General features: G+C 44.7%; 1 protein-coding gene across 1 annotated transcript in view; it reads left to right on the forward strand.

The window, feature by feature from the left end:
- Positions 1 to 11,488: 11,488 nt before the first annotated feature.
- COL12A1 (collagen type XII alpha 1 chain) overlaps positions 11,489 to 15,033 on the forward strand; it is a 138,167-nt gene continuing 134,622 nt past the window's right edge. Inside the window, 1 exon segment of the mRNA XM_037844017.1 lies at positions 11,489 to 11,612. The gene's annotated coding sequence lies outside the window, so the exon portion shown is untranslated.

Consider the following 15,033-nt stretch of genomic DNA (forward strand, 5'->3'; position numbering starts at 1 on the left):
CTACAGAACGTTCAGCAGGCTTGACTGTATAGACCCTAGAATAGATAGCATAATACTGTGTGATGGTAGCACAATATTGTAACTACACTGAACAAAGATGTCCATGAGTAAAGCTGAAAGAGGTGGGCTAGGAGCATGTATGACACCTCAGGTAAAGATAGAAGATAACGACTGTGACTGTTTAACTTAGCAAAAACTGGAGTGGTCAATGATTGTGACTAAATGTATAAATATAAAACTGTTCTTGCTTGTGGGAGAACAAATGAATGTCAGTCATACAGAGTGTTGGAAAGGGGATGGTAGTGGGGAAAAAGTATAATCAAAGCCAACTGGAGTCTATGGTCATCAATAACATTGTAATATGGTTCCATTAAATGTAACAAAGGCAATACACCAAAGCTAAATGTGTATGAGGGGGATATAAGGGAGGGATATGGAATTCTTGGTAGTGGGGTTGTTCACTGACCCTACTATTATATTGTATTGCTTGATATTTTATTTTTTCTTTTTATTATATTTTTTATTATTTGTTAAAAAAACTTTTTTTTTCATAGTAATCAATATGTTCAGGTACTGGCTGTGGTGATAAATGATGATACCGTGAACAACTGATTGTATACTGTGGATAATTATATGTATGTGAATATAGCTCTATAAAATTGTATGGAAAAATATAAACAGGAATAAAAGTGCTGGAGAAAACATGGAGAGAGGGATGTACATATTTACTGTTGGTGAGGAGGCAGAATGTTACAGACTTTCTGGAGGTCAGTGGGGTGGTTCCACAAGAAGCTAAGTATATGGGTGCCTATGAGGTACTGCAGCCTCACAAGGGGGCATTTACTTGGAGAATCTGAGAGCATTTGCACACTGGTGTCTATGGAGAGAGTAAGCATGATTTGCAATGGGTGGAGGTGGCCTAAGGGTACATTGACTGAGGAACAGAATGGTGAACTGTTGTGTGTGCATATAATGAAATATTGAACTACTGGGAGAAGGAGTGAAGCTGTGAGACATGCAACGAGGTGAACTATGCCAGAAAGGAAGGCAAACACTATAATGCCTCACCAATATGGACTAACTACAATGCATAAACACAGAATTGAACCTTAGAGCACAGCCTATCAGGAGAACACTTATTGTAATGGTCCCTAGATTGTAAGCTCTTACAGCAGTTACATCAATTCTTGAATTGTAATGGCTATCTCCAGATTCCGAGATGCTGTTCGATCCCTGGAGCTTTGAGTATCTGTGTGACACCTGAAACTCAGAGCTAGAACTCAGTGGATAAGAATGTCAGTATTAGCACATATAGCAACTGTCAAAAAAGCTGAAAAAGAGTTCAGACTTCAACTAGAGATATGAATGAAGCAGATTTGGTTAGCACTAGGGTAAATCGGGCCAAAGGGTAAAGGACAATACTGACTGCATTTTAAAACTGCAAATTCCATGTGAGACCAAGGGAAAGGTTGTTTAGTTGGTGCAAGATCTATATTCCTAAACAATTTAACTCACCATAATTACATGGAGCTTTTAATAGGAAGTGAGACCTGGTAGGTTTGCATAGGTTAGTGTGAAATAGTGACATATCCCAAAGCAATTTGGACAGAGAATAAAAATATATATGCAGGGCTTCCCTGAGGAGCTGGGGGAAAATGCAGAGGTGTTGGACTACCTCGTCTGGATTGTTGCTGATGTTCTCACAAACATTGAGGACTGGCAGTTTGGTGTGCTGAGCCCTCTATCTCAGGACTTGCCCTTATGAAGCTCATCACTGTAATGGAAAGGCTAAACCTGATTATAATTGTGCCTAAGAATCTCCCCCTGAGTACCTCTTTGTTGCTCAGATGTTGATGTGGCCCTCTCTCACTAGCTAAGCCAACTCAGTGAGTGAACTCACTGCCTTCCCCCCTGCGTGGGATCTGACTCTCAGGGGTGTAAATCTCCCTGGCAACACAGGATATGACTCCCAGGGATAAATCTGGACCTGACATTGTGGGATTGGGAACATCTTCTTGACCAAAAGGGGGATGCGAAATGAAACAAAATAGTTTCAGTGGCAGAGAGATTTCAAATGGAGATGAGAGGTCACTCTGGTGGGCATTCTTATGTACTATATAGATAACCCTTTTCAGGTTTTAATGTACTGGAATAGCTAGAAGTAAATACCTGAAACTAACAAACTGCAACCCAGTTGCCTTGACTCTTGAAGATGACTGTATAGCAATGTAGCTTGCAAGAGGCGACAGTGTGATTGTGAAAGCCTTATGGATCACACTCTCTTTAACCAGTATATGGATGGATGAGTAGAAAAATTGGGACAAAAAACTAGATGAAAAATAGGGTGGTGGGGTGTTTAGGGTGTTCTTCTTTACTTTTATTTTTATTCTTATTTTCACTTTTTTCTGGTACAAGGAAAATGTTTAAAAAATAGATTGGGGTGATGAACGCACAACTATATGATGGTACTGTGAACAATTGATTATACACTTTGGATGATTTTATGGTATGTGAATGTATCTCAATAAATTTGAATTAAAAAAAATAGAGGGTCAAAGTGAAGCAGGAGAAAAAACAAAAAAACCACACCTACATTTCCCTGGAAGCCTACATTCATTTCTATTTTTAACCATATTTGTTTTGCCTTCTTAGCCTCCCAGCAGAATGTTTTTTTTTCTAAAAAGGAAAGATGAAATGAAATTTGTTATTAATTTTTAATGGAGTAAATGACTTACAAGAGAAAACATATGTCTATGTAACGACAGATCAGTGATGACACCATGACCCCATTGTTCCCTGGGTACCTGCTGTTTCCACACATGGTTTAGCTCACAGGATGGCTTTGTGTTTAAGTGAGGCCAATCTCAAAACTATGCCAAGAGTGAGGGCCAGGAGTTAAAGAATCTGTTAGAGATGGTAACATGAAGGAGATTCTGCTGAGCTTGGGTGCTGGTTTTCCAGACTGAATGGAATGAGTCAAACTTTCAATTAGTCTTGTTAAATCATATGCCAAAAACCAGGATTATTCAACACCTTAATTCGGTCTTGAGTCAGGCTGCTTTTGAACTACAAAGTGCCCAGCACAGAAAACCAAGAAGGTGACCAATATTTGCAGAAGGAAGGGATCCATGAGAATGTTTTGTCAATCAAATTCATAATGTAAACATGAAGCATTTACTTTCTTAAAGGGAAAAGGTTTCTAAGGGCTTTTTGTGGATTTATTTACTCACTAGAAATGTAGGCTGAACTAGTATTCAATATGCATATAACAAATAATTTTCTATCAGTTCTTTATATTGGTACCTCCACTATGTAAACTTTATCAGCATCAGTTTGAATTCTGGTATGCATTTGAAATGAATAAAACCATATTCCTTTAATTATAGTGTATAATTCAGATTTAATAATTCAGAATCACTTTTCTCCAATCACCCTGAATCAATAACATCTTTTCTGCATCACCCCAAAGCAATTTGAACATTTTGCTTTTCATATGGTGGTACGGATGTTTACTATTGGATTGCTTTCTATAGGTGATAGAGTCTTCTGGTTGTCACCCATGATTCCTTCTCTCCTTCTTCCCTAGCAATAGAATCTCATATCTTTACAAGGGTACATGAGAGGCCAGAATAAGGTACATTTCGAAGCCCCCCTTGCAGCTAGATGTGGCCATATGACTAAGTTCTGGAAAATGAGATATAATCACAATTGTCAAATTGTAGCTTGTGGGAATTTTCTTCAGAAGACAATAGAGATTGCTGTTTGGTACACCATCCCCAACAATTTTTGTCCTGTGTGTCTTCCTTCTGCTAAAATACACATGTTTAAAAGTCTTCAGTTAGAGTGGCTATCTTGGACTATGGGGTACACTGAAATAGAGGCCTCAAATGTGGAGTAATAAGAGAGAAGGAGCTGGGTGTCTGAGGATTTTATGGAACAAAGCCACCACATCAGCTGTTGACTGCCTACCTCTTGTCGTTCATGAGTATGTTAGTCCCTGTTATTTCTGTTCTTTGTTACTAGCAGCAGAACCCTTCTGATGCAGTAGAGTGCTTGTTGTGGCACTCTTGGGAGAGGAGTAATTAAAAGTGGGTGAGGCAATGTTCTCACCCATTCCCAAAGGTAAACTTGCAAGAGTGCAGACACTGCCTGTCACAGGAAACAAACCTACTGTATTGGGTCCAGTCCTTTCACCTACACTCAGTGAACATTTGGACAATGATCTGGTCCTGTTTTATCATTTGCAGCAACTGGACACTGGAGCCACCTCCCCCTCTTGCTTGCTTTGAAGCAGGATTTAATGGCACTGAGATATCTGGTCTCCTTGTTAGCAACTCTGTCAGCTGTACTGGTAGAGCTGGGTGGGCCAACTCTATTTACCAAGTTGCATATGTCACTGCCTATTTGTGGCATGTTTTGTTTTGCTTTAACTTTAAAAGATTGCAGATGTAGATATGTTGAGATAGGTGGCAGCCTTCCACCGCTCTATTCCAACCCCATTCTTGAGACAGTGAGACAATGAGTTCTAACATGTTTTGCAAAATTAATGACACACCCAGGAATAGGGTATTTGGAATAGTGGAAAGAAGACCAACCAGGTAGCCGGCACCTGGATGATAGTCCAGGAACTGCTGATAGAGACCTGACTTTGAGCAAGTGACTTAACTCCTCTAGTTCTGAAGTTTTGTAAATAAGGGGTTACATGATTTCCAAGATCTTTATAGTTCCATCACTCTTTGATAATTCCTTTTGTCATTAGATGAGGCCCATCATATGGTTTCATTTCTTTCTTTAAAAATATGATGCAACTAATGTGTTGTGAATAAATAGAGTAAAAAATTATCAGTGTTTTCAATAGAAGAAAGTAAATTTTTCTCTTCTTTGGATATATTTTAGCATCAACATATTGAGAGCAAGAAATATCATTCTGAGTGCCCTTTGGCAAATGAAACTGTTCCATTTTTTTTTTTTTTTGTCTGACTTAAAACTTTAAAGAAATGACAACAGTGAACCGATTCCCTCCTTGTACTCACCATCAGATCTAGTAGGAAAGTGGGAGGGTTCGAAGCTTGTGACCCAGGTGGGCCTCAGGTTTTGATTCTGGCTGCTCTGCTTAGCTATTCTGTAACTGTGGCCAATCAGCTTTCTTTCTTAGTTCATTCTGGCTTCTTCATAATAATTTTCTGAACAGCTTCTGGCTAGACTGAACCCAAATGTAAAATACTTACCTGGATGATTGATTTGGGGACCAACTCTATAGGCAATTAGTCCTTCTTATCTGATTATTTCTAGATTATATCTAGATTATTCTCTCCCTCTTCCAGAAAACACTTGAGCTTCCAGCAAGGCTCAGCAGGAACTTCATGAGTAGCAAAGGGGGCTTGGTTTAGACGGGTGGGTGTCAATCCTTATTGGGCATCAAAATTACCCAGGCAATTTAAAAAATATACAGCTGGGCAGGCCCCACCCCTGAGGATTCAGACTTAATTGGTCTGAGGGTGGGGCTCAGGCATCAAGCACAGAATGTTTTCAGTCTCCCCTTGTGTTTCTATTGCACAGTCAGGGTTGAGACCCACTGGCTTAGCCCTCTCAGGGCCACCCAAGCCACAGGTGCCCTTGCAGTGGGACAAGCAGTGGGAGACTGAGACAACCACAAAGCCCACACAATGACCGCATGGCAAAAGGCCATGTTGGCTTGCTGGGACCCGTACCTTAGCACCCATATAAAAAATATGAATGAACATCAGGCACTGCTAGAAAATGCAAGACCAGGCATTTCAATTTCATTTTTATAGACAGTAATAAAAATAAAAAAGGCACAAGACTTCATTTCATAAAAGTGTTCACAAAAACATGAGCATGATGTTAATAAAAACATGAGCTAGCAGTACTTCCTTGTAAACACAGCCCTCAGTGTTCCTAATATCAAAGATCGGGCTCTTTTATTTTGGGGGCAGTTAGTGATTGTGTTCCAAAGCTACTGCTACCAGGTAAAAAAACAAAAAACACAAGGAAACAGTCATTCAGTATGTAAAACCACACATTTTTCCTTGAAAAACCAAACCATGAGACTTTGGAAGTGATTTTCTTAACTTAAACAATGAGTGAAAACTTTATGTGCTTTCAGCTTGATGAGCTGAACACTTGGGTAGCAGATAGGCAGAGGGAGGGTGGAGAAAACTGTTTAAGCATTTCCCAGATGCTTCTTGTATCACAGTGTTACATATTCAGCCACCCATGAACAAGCTTGCTGGAGAGCCAAGGGACAACAATGGCTTCGTTTTCCTTTGGAATAAGTATGTCTGTTGCACAGAGTGCAAACGTGTCTCTTGAATACTTTTTCATGGTTTGCAAAATCCTGAAGAAAAGAAAAGGATACATCTCTTGTCAAAAACCTCCCTATTTGAATCTGAGATACTATCCTAATTTTATTAACATACTAGGAAGGTGCCAATAAACTTTCTTTGTTAGGAAAACAATCCAAGGATTTTGATCCTATATAAAGTATGGATAAGGCCATTTTACCATGTCTCCTTAAAACTGGCCCACCTGCCACATTTTACATACATTCTCTAATGTTCCCATGGCATCATCATCATCCTTTCAACCACCTGGCTTTGCTTGGATATTTTCCCATCCTTACTTCCTAATGCCAATCATTATAATTCGCTAATGCTTTCTCTTTCCATCCCACTGTTGTGAGCTCCAGAATGCAGGCCTCAGCATCTCTTTCCTGGACTCTGGCACACCCCCCACCCCTCCTGCTGTCTTCTTGCTGGCAGGCTGTCCTCCCGGCAATTTACTCTTACTTCTGTTGCCAGAATAAGCTTTTTGCTACAAGATTTTGATCATATCATTCCTAAGTTTAACAACCATTCATGATGATACAATGGAAAGGCCATGGACTTAGATGCCAGAGAGCTCTGAGTTCAGATCCTGATTCAAAGCTTATAAGCAAGTCACTTGACTCATGTGAGTCTCAATTCTTTCTCTATACCATAAGGATAATAATTAAATTTAAATTGTATGTAAAATGCTCTGTGTAGTGTCTGGAATAGAATGGGTACTTTGTAAATTATAGTTATAATGGATTAAATTCCATATTCTCAGCTACTTCCAAAACCTACTATTACTCTAATTATGTTCAGAAACTTTCTGCTAAAACCACTTTGCTTTAATTTTGCCCAAGACATTTCTTGCCCTTTGCCATTTTTTCATCTTTCCATTTTGAATCTTGTGCTTAGAGTGCCCACTCCTAGTCCTTTAAAATTTTCTTCCTCTGGAAATTCTTCAGTAACCACTTCAACCCACAGTGCTTTCTCCCTCCCACAAACTCCGAACAATTATTATTATTGGGAGACATTGCTCCTTGGGTCGTCCACGTTTCTGCATATTTTTTGAGCAAAGGCACCGGTTGACCTTGCTCCAGATTATCTCTTCAAGATGGCCTGTGAAGTGAAGAGCCTTGGAAGACAGAGATAATTCCTCCCTCCAGAGCAAAGGGCAGATTTGTTCACTGACCAGTATGACAAAGATAATGTGTCCCTCAAAGGCAAAGGCCAGGCAGGCTTACTGACTTTATAAAATACTCCAGTTCCTTAAACTCAGATTCTGTTCCTTTAATGCAACTCACCACATGTGCAGTGTCACCTGCCCTCTTCGCATTGCCCTGTGGGAACTGGGGCTTGGGGAACTGATGGAAATGATGATACTCTAGCTATTGATATAAGTAATAAAGCCCTTTGTCTCAGACTCAAGTTTCCGTACGTTCTGCCAACATCCACGAAACTGGGGCAAGTAATGCATTAGCTTCCAAGTAGGGTAAAATCTCAGGCCCTTCAAAGTTGATGTAAATTATTATTATTTGGTTGTACTAGTTCTTAACTATATATATATATATTTTTACCTACTCATTTTTCCCTTTGTTCTTGTCATTGGTTTGTGGAGAAACTGAGTCATTTTTTTCTATGGACTATTCCACATTCTGGTTTGAGCTGTTTGTTTCTAGATGATGCCATTTATCTTGTTCCTCTATCCCATGTTTTCCCCAATAAATATTTTAAGCATGGTCCTTTAGCTTTCAATTGCTCACTGTCTCTGCATGTCCTTGAATCATATTTGACTTTTACACATGTTTATTTCTGGTCTCCATTACTACATTTGCATTTCTTAGGGGCAGGATTATTTTGTTTTGCTATTTTAAAATGTCCCAAAATTCCTAGTGGCCATTTCTAGTAGAATAACATCATTTGTAGAATTAATGCTCATGATAAAAATGATTAAATGGAGTCCAATCAGACAATGGTCAGCTCTTTCCTCTTTTCCACCAGAGGGCGCATTCCACATTAGATTGTAAGTAAGCCACAGCCTGGGATCCTCTCTGCTTTGACTACGGGGAAAGGGATGCTCCATAAATGCAGCTGAATGAATTAGTTAATGCATAAAAATGCATTGACAAGTGTAGCCTTGGTCTAGTTATACTCCCCTGTGTACAGTAGTTCTGAGAGCAAAGATACCTCTTTTGTCTATATTATCATTACTACATTTCAGTCTGATAGTTTGAAGGCCAAAATTAAATATTGAAAATGGTTTCCTATGATATTGCATATTTTTCGCCAACTTGAGAGTATATGTGAGTGTACACACCGACCTCCTACACTAGGACGTTGTGTAGGAAGACTAGAAATTCTGGACCTTATGCTACCTTGATAGTTACAAAATAGATTCCAAATCCCTTGCAGTATAAGGATGGCTTGAACAATACTAAACCTTATGGAGACAAAGGAGAAAGTAGCAGAGGGTTGCTTTCTTAACTCTTATTTCATTTTCTCTTGGACACTTTTGCCCAGAAAGGTCAGAGCTAAGTGAATAATCATCTTCCAGAAGTACCTGGCTTTTATTAAATCTAAATGGTTCATCCTTTAGAAGGTACTGTATGTGAATACAATGGTCTTTGAAGCTTCATAGCTTTTCATTCAATCACAACACTCTCAGATCACATGAGGTTGGAGCTAGTCACTTTGTGTATTAAGATAAATATGATGCTGTCTCTGTTTTTGCTGCAAAGTTGCTCACACTCTGGTGGGAGGTTGTTTCAGTACTGGTGAGAAGGTCACACACAAAATCTGTGGACTCCACTGAAACAGCCCTTTGTAAAGAAGCAAAACCTGTCAAAAAGATGGAAGGAGTGAAGCCGGTGCCTTGCTCCTTCCTTTAAGGATGGCATTGGTTTTGGGAGTTCTAAGCTTTGCTAGTGTAAGAGAGAGGTAGTTATTGCTTCAAAGTTTTAATGTTGAAACATCTTGAGGGCACAATCTCCTGGGAGGTGTAAGCAGTTGCTTAAGGTTGCCTCAAGTGTCCCAGAAGTTAGTTACTTGACAGTCAATCTTGAGGACAAGGTCTTCTTTTAGTTATCTTTATATCCACTGTAGAGGTACATGGTGGATGCTCATTAAAGGTATGTTCTCTTGAGTCGCACACAGGAATCTAAAGGAGAAGACTCAGATGCCTCATTTCAGATTCTTCCTGGTCAGGCTGCCTTTCTGAGAATCTGCAGGTGGCGCACTATGCGTCTCTTCACACTCTTCACCTCCAGAGGCCTGTGGGGGCTTTCTTCACCCAAGAACTTTAAAGACAGCGCGAGCTTCTTCCCAGGTTACCCCTCCTCTCCCCTCAAGGTAAATCTTGCAATGGAAACACTCGGAAAAATGTCCTATCTGCCGCCAGCAATGCTGGCCAAGTTAACCAGGAGCAAATCAACGATGCTGCTGCTTTGCCTTTTTACGAGTTAAGGGCGGCGCCAGGATCTTAACTGGTTCCTGGAATCTGCACTTCTGTCTTCTGCACTTCGAAGACAACTGACTGGAACCTCGCAGCTCCCCGGGCAAGAATTTCTGTAGGTGGCCAATTAATGAGCACGAAGAAAGTTTATGACTTCGTTCGCTCTTCCATCCTGCCGCCCCTCAGTCAATCCTTGAAATCAGGTCGATGAAACACATATTTTTCAAAAACCTATCTCACGACTTGTAAGACTCAGCAATTTCCCGGCTTTCTGCGTTTTTTGAACCTTGACTTCCTAAGCCAGGGTTCAAGTTGACCGCTAGGGCGCGCTGTCGGACAAGAAATATGAAGGTCCCGAACCGCCAGGAACCCTGGAGTCAAAGGGAGAAGAGGTGGGAGCAGAAGAGAGGGGACAGAGAGAAAAGGGAGATCCCAGGATATAACGTGAGGAACAAGAACCAAAGGAAGCAACCAAACTGAATAAATCCAACCAGATCTACCTCAGTCGATAAATACCATCAAGTTGTTGCAAACCTTAACGGATTCCAAGGAGTCTCAAGAACTGGACCTAACAGTGAAGGTTGTAGGTTAGAAAGGCGTCTACAACGGTTTATAACCGTCTATCTGCTTACCATCCTGGAAATCTAGTTTTAAAGCACCAGGAGGTCAAACACTGCAGACGTTCTGCTGCGAAACCCCCAAGGCACCACCCCTTTGGGTATATTTGAATTGCACTCGAGTTCCCTGGGGATAGATGCGCTTGAATGAATTTGTATATACAATTCCTGTGCAGCCCACCCGGGTGTGTTCTCCTCTCATACTCCTGCGGAACTTTTGCGTCGAGATCCTTTTTATGAGATAGGGCATTTGCGGCTGATAGTTTGTGTTACCTATCCTCCTTTGAAGCAACTACTCTCAAAATGCATTAAAATCTAAGTATGTAAGCAAGAATACTTCGAGCAAGAAAGGATGCCCATGTGGGCACCGAGCACGCCGCTCTGGAGTGGAGAGCGTTGCAATGTGCACGCTCTCTGGGGCAGCCTCCCCTTCCACCCAGCCTGCGGCTTCCAGCCTTAGGAAGAGGAAGCCGGCGACTGCCTTCGGCTCTTCGGAGGATGACTGTTCGGTTTCCCGACAGACAGATGCTTTTGCAATTCTGAGCCAAATCAACAGAACTCTTTTTTTAAACCAAGACAAACAACACCGAAAGTTATATGCTCCCCAGACAATAATAACACCGCCATCACAAATTTAAAAGTGCATAACGAAAAGCACACAGAGAAAACACCTGGGCCAAACGCAACCCCAACCAGGCTGGGCGTGCGCGCAACGCGGCAGTCTTCCTTTCCTAGACAGGGAGCATCAATGTTCCGGGGCTTCCCTGGGAGTTCCAGGCCTTCGGGCCAGCGAGCACATCCGCGGGCGCGGCTCAGCACGCCCGGGCGCCGCGGGACCTCCTTGTTCCGGGGCTGGGTCTTTGTGGCTGCCACCCGCCCCCGCGCGTCTCTGAGCTTGGGTTGGGCGGGGCTCCCAGACTTGCGCTTATGTGGGTGAAGGGCTGGCCCGGGTTCTGAGGCCCGGTCTCTTCAGGCTCGCAATCGGGGCTTGCTGGTACCGTGGCGATGTCTCCACAAGCCTGACTTGGCTGCATGGCAGCCCGCGCCCTGCAGTGCTCACGTCGGGTTAATCCACTACCAGGACACGCTCGCAAGCACTGGAGTTGTGAGGGTCTGGAGGGAAGAAAGCCTATGCAGTGAGCATGTGTGACCCCTTTGTGCAAGCTACCCAGCTGGACTTCGAGTGGGCCATATATGCTCCGGGAATGTGCAGAGGTGGAGATTCCTGTTTTTCATTTTTCTCCATTCTCTCCCTCTAGTGTTCCCTTTTGCTTCCTCTGGCTCTCGTTGGTGGGAACCTACGTATGGGGCGAAGTGCAGGGAGCAGGGGTGGGGTGGGGGTGGGGTGTTGCTCTACTGGTTCCTGTCCTTCTAAAGCCAAGTTCGGATGCCATTACTCCAGGTGGAGGGAAGGCCAAATTTGCAGATCTTGGACCAAAGAGGGAAGAGAGGTTTGCACTGGAGACAATACCTCCACTTCTACCATTGGGGGCGGTCAATTCCAGGGACCCGGTCCCACCCTAGCCTCGGTACCTCAACTTCGCAGGGATAACCCTGGGTTTCAAGACGCCATAGGGACCAGGGCCTGTGCTGAGCGCACGAATGTCTGTAATCGGAACCCTTCCGGGAGCGCTTTTATTATGCTATAGTGTATGTGCACCGCGCTTCCAAATCCGGTGCTCCCAGTACAGCTTGGCAACCCTGTTGCCAGGCTCTCTGCTCGTGGCCAACGCGCAGGGGAAGCGGTAAAAAGAGGCGACGGTGCTGGCAGGTCAGCCCCTCGTGGCGGCGGCGGGGGACTTGTCTTCGGCTCTCAAACCTACTCCCTTTCGTCCCCTTGGACTCTCGGGGCAGAGCCTTTTATCGGGCGACTCCTCCCGGACCAGGTTTTGCTTCGGCCCCAGTGAGAAATCTCTATGGTGGATGTAACTTGTTCCTAAACGGCTTCCTGTTCTGAAGACCCCGGCTTTCATAGTTTTTTTTCTCGCCCTCCCTTTTGGCTCAAACTAAGCTTCCAGATTCCATGTTGAAGCACCAGGGGAGCGAGACAGGACTGGGAAAGCCATTCCAGTACTGAGTCCCGCGCGGGCTGTTGACCGGGTTTCCAATCGCAGCTTTGAGATCGAAAAAGAAGGCGCGCCGCGTGCGCAGACAGTTAGTTAATGGAAACCCTGTAAATGGCTTTTAAGTGCACCCAGGACGGAGGGGGAGGAAGGTGGAGGTGGAGATGATGGGGGATAGGGTTAGGATAGGGTGCGGGATGTGGGGTTACACGTCCTCGCAGTTGTGAAAATGAGAGTCGCTCTCTTCACATTGTTCTTAATTTAGAAAAACAAATTCATTAAAGGAAATCGCACGGACACAGAAACCCGAGCTCCCGAGCCCGCCCCAAGCGGAGGAGTGTGCGGCTTCCCTTGGCAATGAACCCCGCTGCAGCAGTCCCCGTTTCCCGCCCTCTCCCCCCCTTCCCGTCCCCCGGCGGGGCACTGCTACTACGGCGATCGCCACCTCACGCTGAAGGAATGCTCGAAGTATGCACACGTTCCCAAAAGTAGACCTCCTTCACCGCCGGAGGAGCATACATCACCCTGTGGCAACCGTCCACCTTCTCAGGCGTTTCGTAACCGAGTAAACTGAGAGCTGGGAACAGCCCTCTCTCTATTAAGTAGCCCGCGGCGGGGAGCCTCTTTCCACTCAGCAAAGGCAAGCTGCCCCAGACGCGCCCGCGCGCCGGCAGCTGCCGTCTGGGACCTTCCGCGCCCGCCCAGTCGCGCCCGCCGTTCCTCCCGGGGTCTTCTTCCTCCTTCGCGGCCGCCCTGCCACTGCCCACCGCCCGGGTGCCGCCAGGTGCTCCTGGGCGCAGCGTCAATCCCCGGGGCGCGCGAGGGTCAAACCGAACGCGGGCTTCCCCCACACGGGAAAGCCGCTGCCGCCGACGCTACCTCTGTCACCACCGCCTCAGGTCGGTCCAGGTTCGAGCTCCTTTCTCCCCACCCCATCCTCCTAAAGATAACCAGGGAAACTTACTTCTCCTCGCTCCTTACTCCGCCTGAGCTGTTGGGCTTCTTGGGCAGGGACCGTTTGGACAGATAAGTGTGGAGACGTACATGCCTGAGTTTTGCTCTGGTGTATTAGGGTTTTGTGGTTCGTTTGGGTTATTGAGGGTGAAGGAAATTCGGCTTTTCTTAAAAGCTGATGTAGGGCGGCTGTGTGTGCATAACTAAGCCCTCTGTTTAATGTTTCCGTTTGTAGAGAAATTTCATCTATAGATGCTGTCGATTACAATGAAAAGGGTGCGCCGGTTTCTGTAGCCTGCCGTCCCTCATTATCTCGGGGCTGCAGCTTTGCCGGGGAGTGCCGGCGTGCAGCGAGGGTGCTGGGAAAGTATTCTGGGTGACGAACTCCGCGGAATTCTTTGGAGGGCCGACTGAGTACTCTGCAGCTCGTCGAGGCTGCGCGGGTGTGTGTGGCATCTCAAGACAGATTCCTAGTCGAGTATTCTGGCTCCTTCCTCCTCTGCTTTTCAAAGCATCCGAAGGGTTGGGTTAGGGAAACTGTAGAGGACACAGCCTTGGCCAAAAGTCTGCTTTCCTCAGCTCCCGGAGAAAACTGCCGCCCTTGACGCCTTCTGGGTGCATTGGTCGAGGCCCTACTCGGAGTCTGTGGGACCCGTGAGGCGGTTACCACCCTAAATCTTAGATGGTGAAGTTTCGGGTGCATTTACAGAGCGGGGACTCGGGGCGGGGGAGCGGAAGAGATGCTCCAAATCTGGACCCTCAGATGACTAGTTTGGGGCTTCCGGGACATCCTCTCCCCATTCCCCTTTCCCGGACTCTGCGACCTTCTTTCGTGCGCTTTGTAGGGAGAGATGCGAAAAGAAAGGAAACGAGCGCTAAGCTCGCCCTTGGCTAAGGTCAAGGTCTCAGTGGGGAGGAGAGGAGGTAGGAGACGCGCACGGGATTTTCAGGGACCCTGCCAGAGGGGATTACTATTACTATTTTTAAAAATTTGATGCGGGGGTTAAGAAATTGGCTTCTTCCCGCAGGGGGTGGGGGAAGGGCGAGTTGGCGGAAGAGGAATAGTTCCTCCCTCTCCCCCAACTGACTCATTTTCATTCATGAGGGTGAAGTGAGGGAATCCTCTCTGCCACGTAGGGGTGGCTGCTTTGAGATATTTATGTCTGAGAATGCTCAATGAAGTGTTGCTAAGCATTCAAATAAATGTTTTGGCTAAAAGGAGAGAAAACTTTTCATTTTGTAAAACATATCTGGACGGAATGCCTGGCTGGCTGGCGGGCTGAACTGTGCATTCTGCTACCCCGATGCAGGATAATTCATTCTTGCTGATGATTCAGGTAGTCAATAGGTGGCGCTCTAGACCCAGATAAAAGCGCTTCCAGTGCCCAGGTTTTTGTAGAGTTCAGCGGCTTAAGAAAAAAAAAAATCTGCACATAACTTTTGGTGGGTCGACCATCAGCCTTTAACTTTTCGCGAGCACGACTGCCAACTGAGTTGGAAATTATTATAGCGAACTTGAGGCCAGAAGACGGGAACAATGGGCCAGTCTTACCTCTTGCTTTTTACTGATATAGAAGAGGGTTAAAAATGTCAAAGAGTTGTTAATTAGGAAGAAAGAA

The sequence above is a fragment of the Choloepus didactylus genome, chromosome 7, assembly GCF_015220235.1.
Source record: "Choloepus didactylus isolate mChoDid1 chromosome 7, mChoDid1.pri, whole genome shotgun sequence".
Classification (NCBI taxonomy): domain Eukaryota; kingdom Metazoa; phylum Chordata; class Mammalia; order Pilosa; family Megalonychidae; genus Choloepus; species Choloepus didactylus.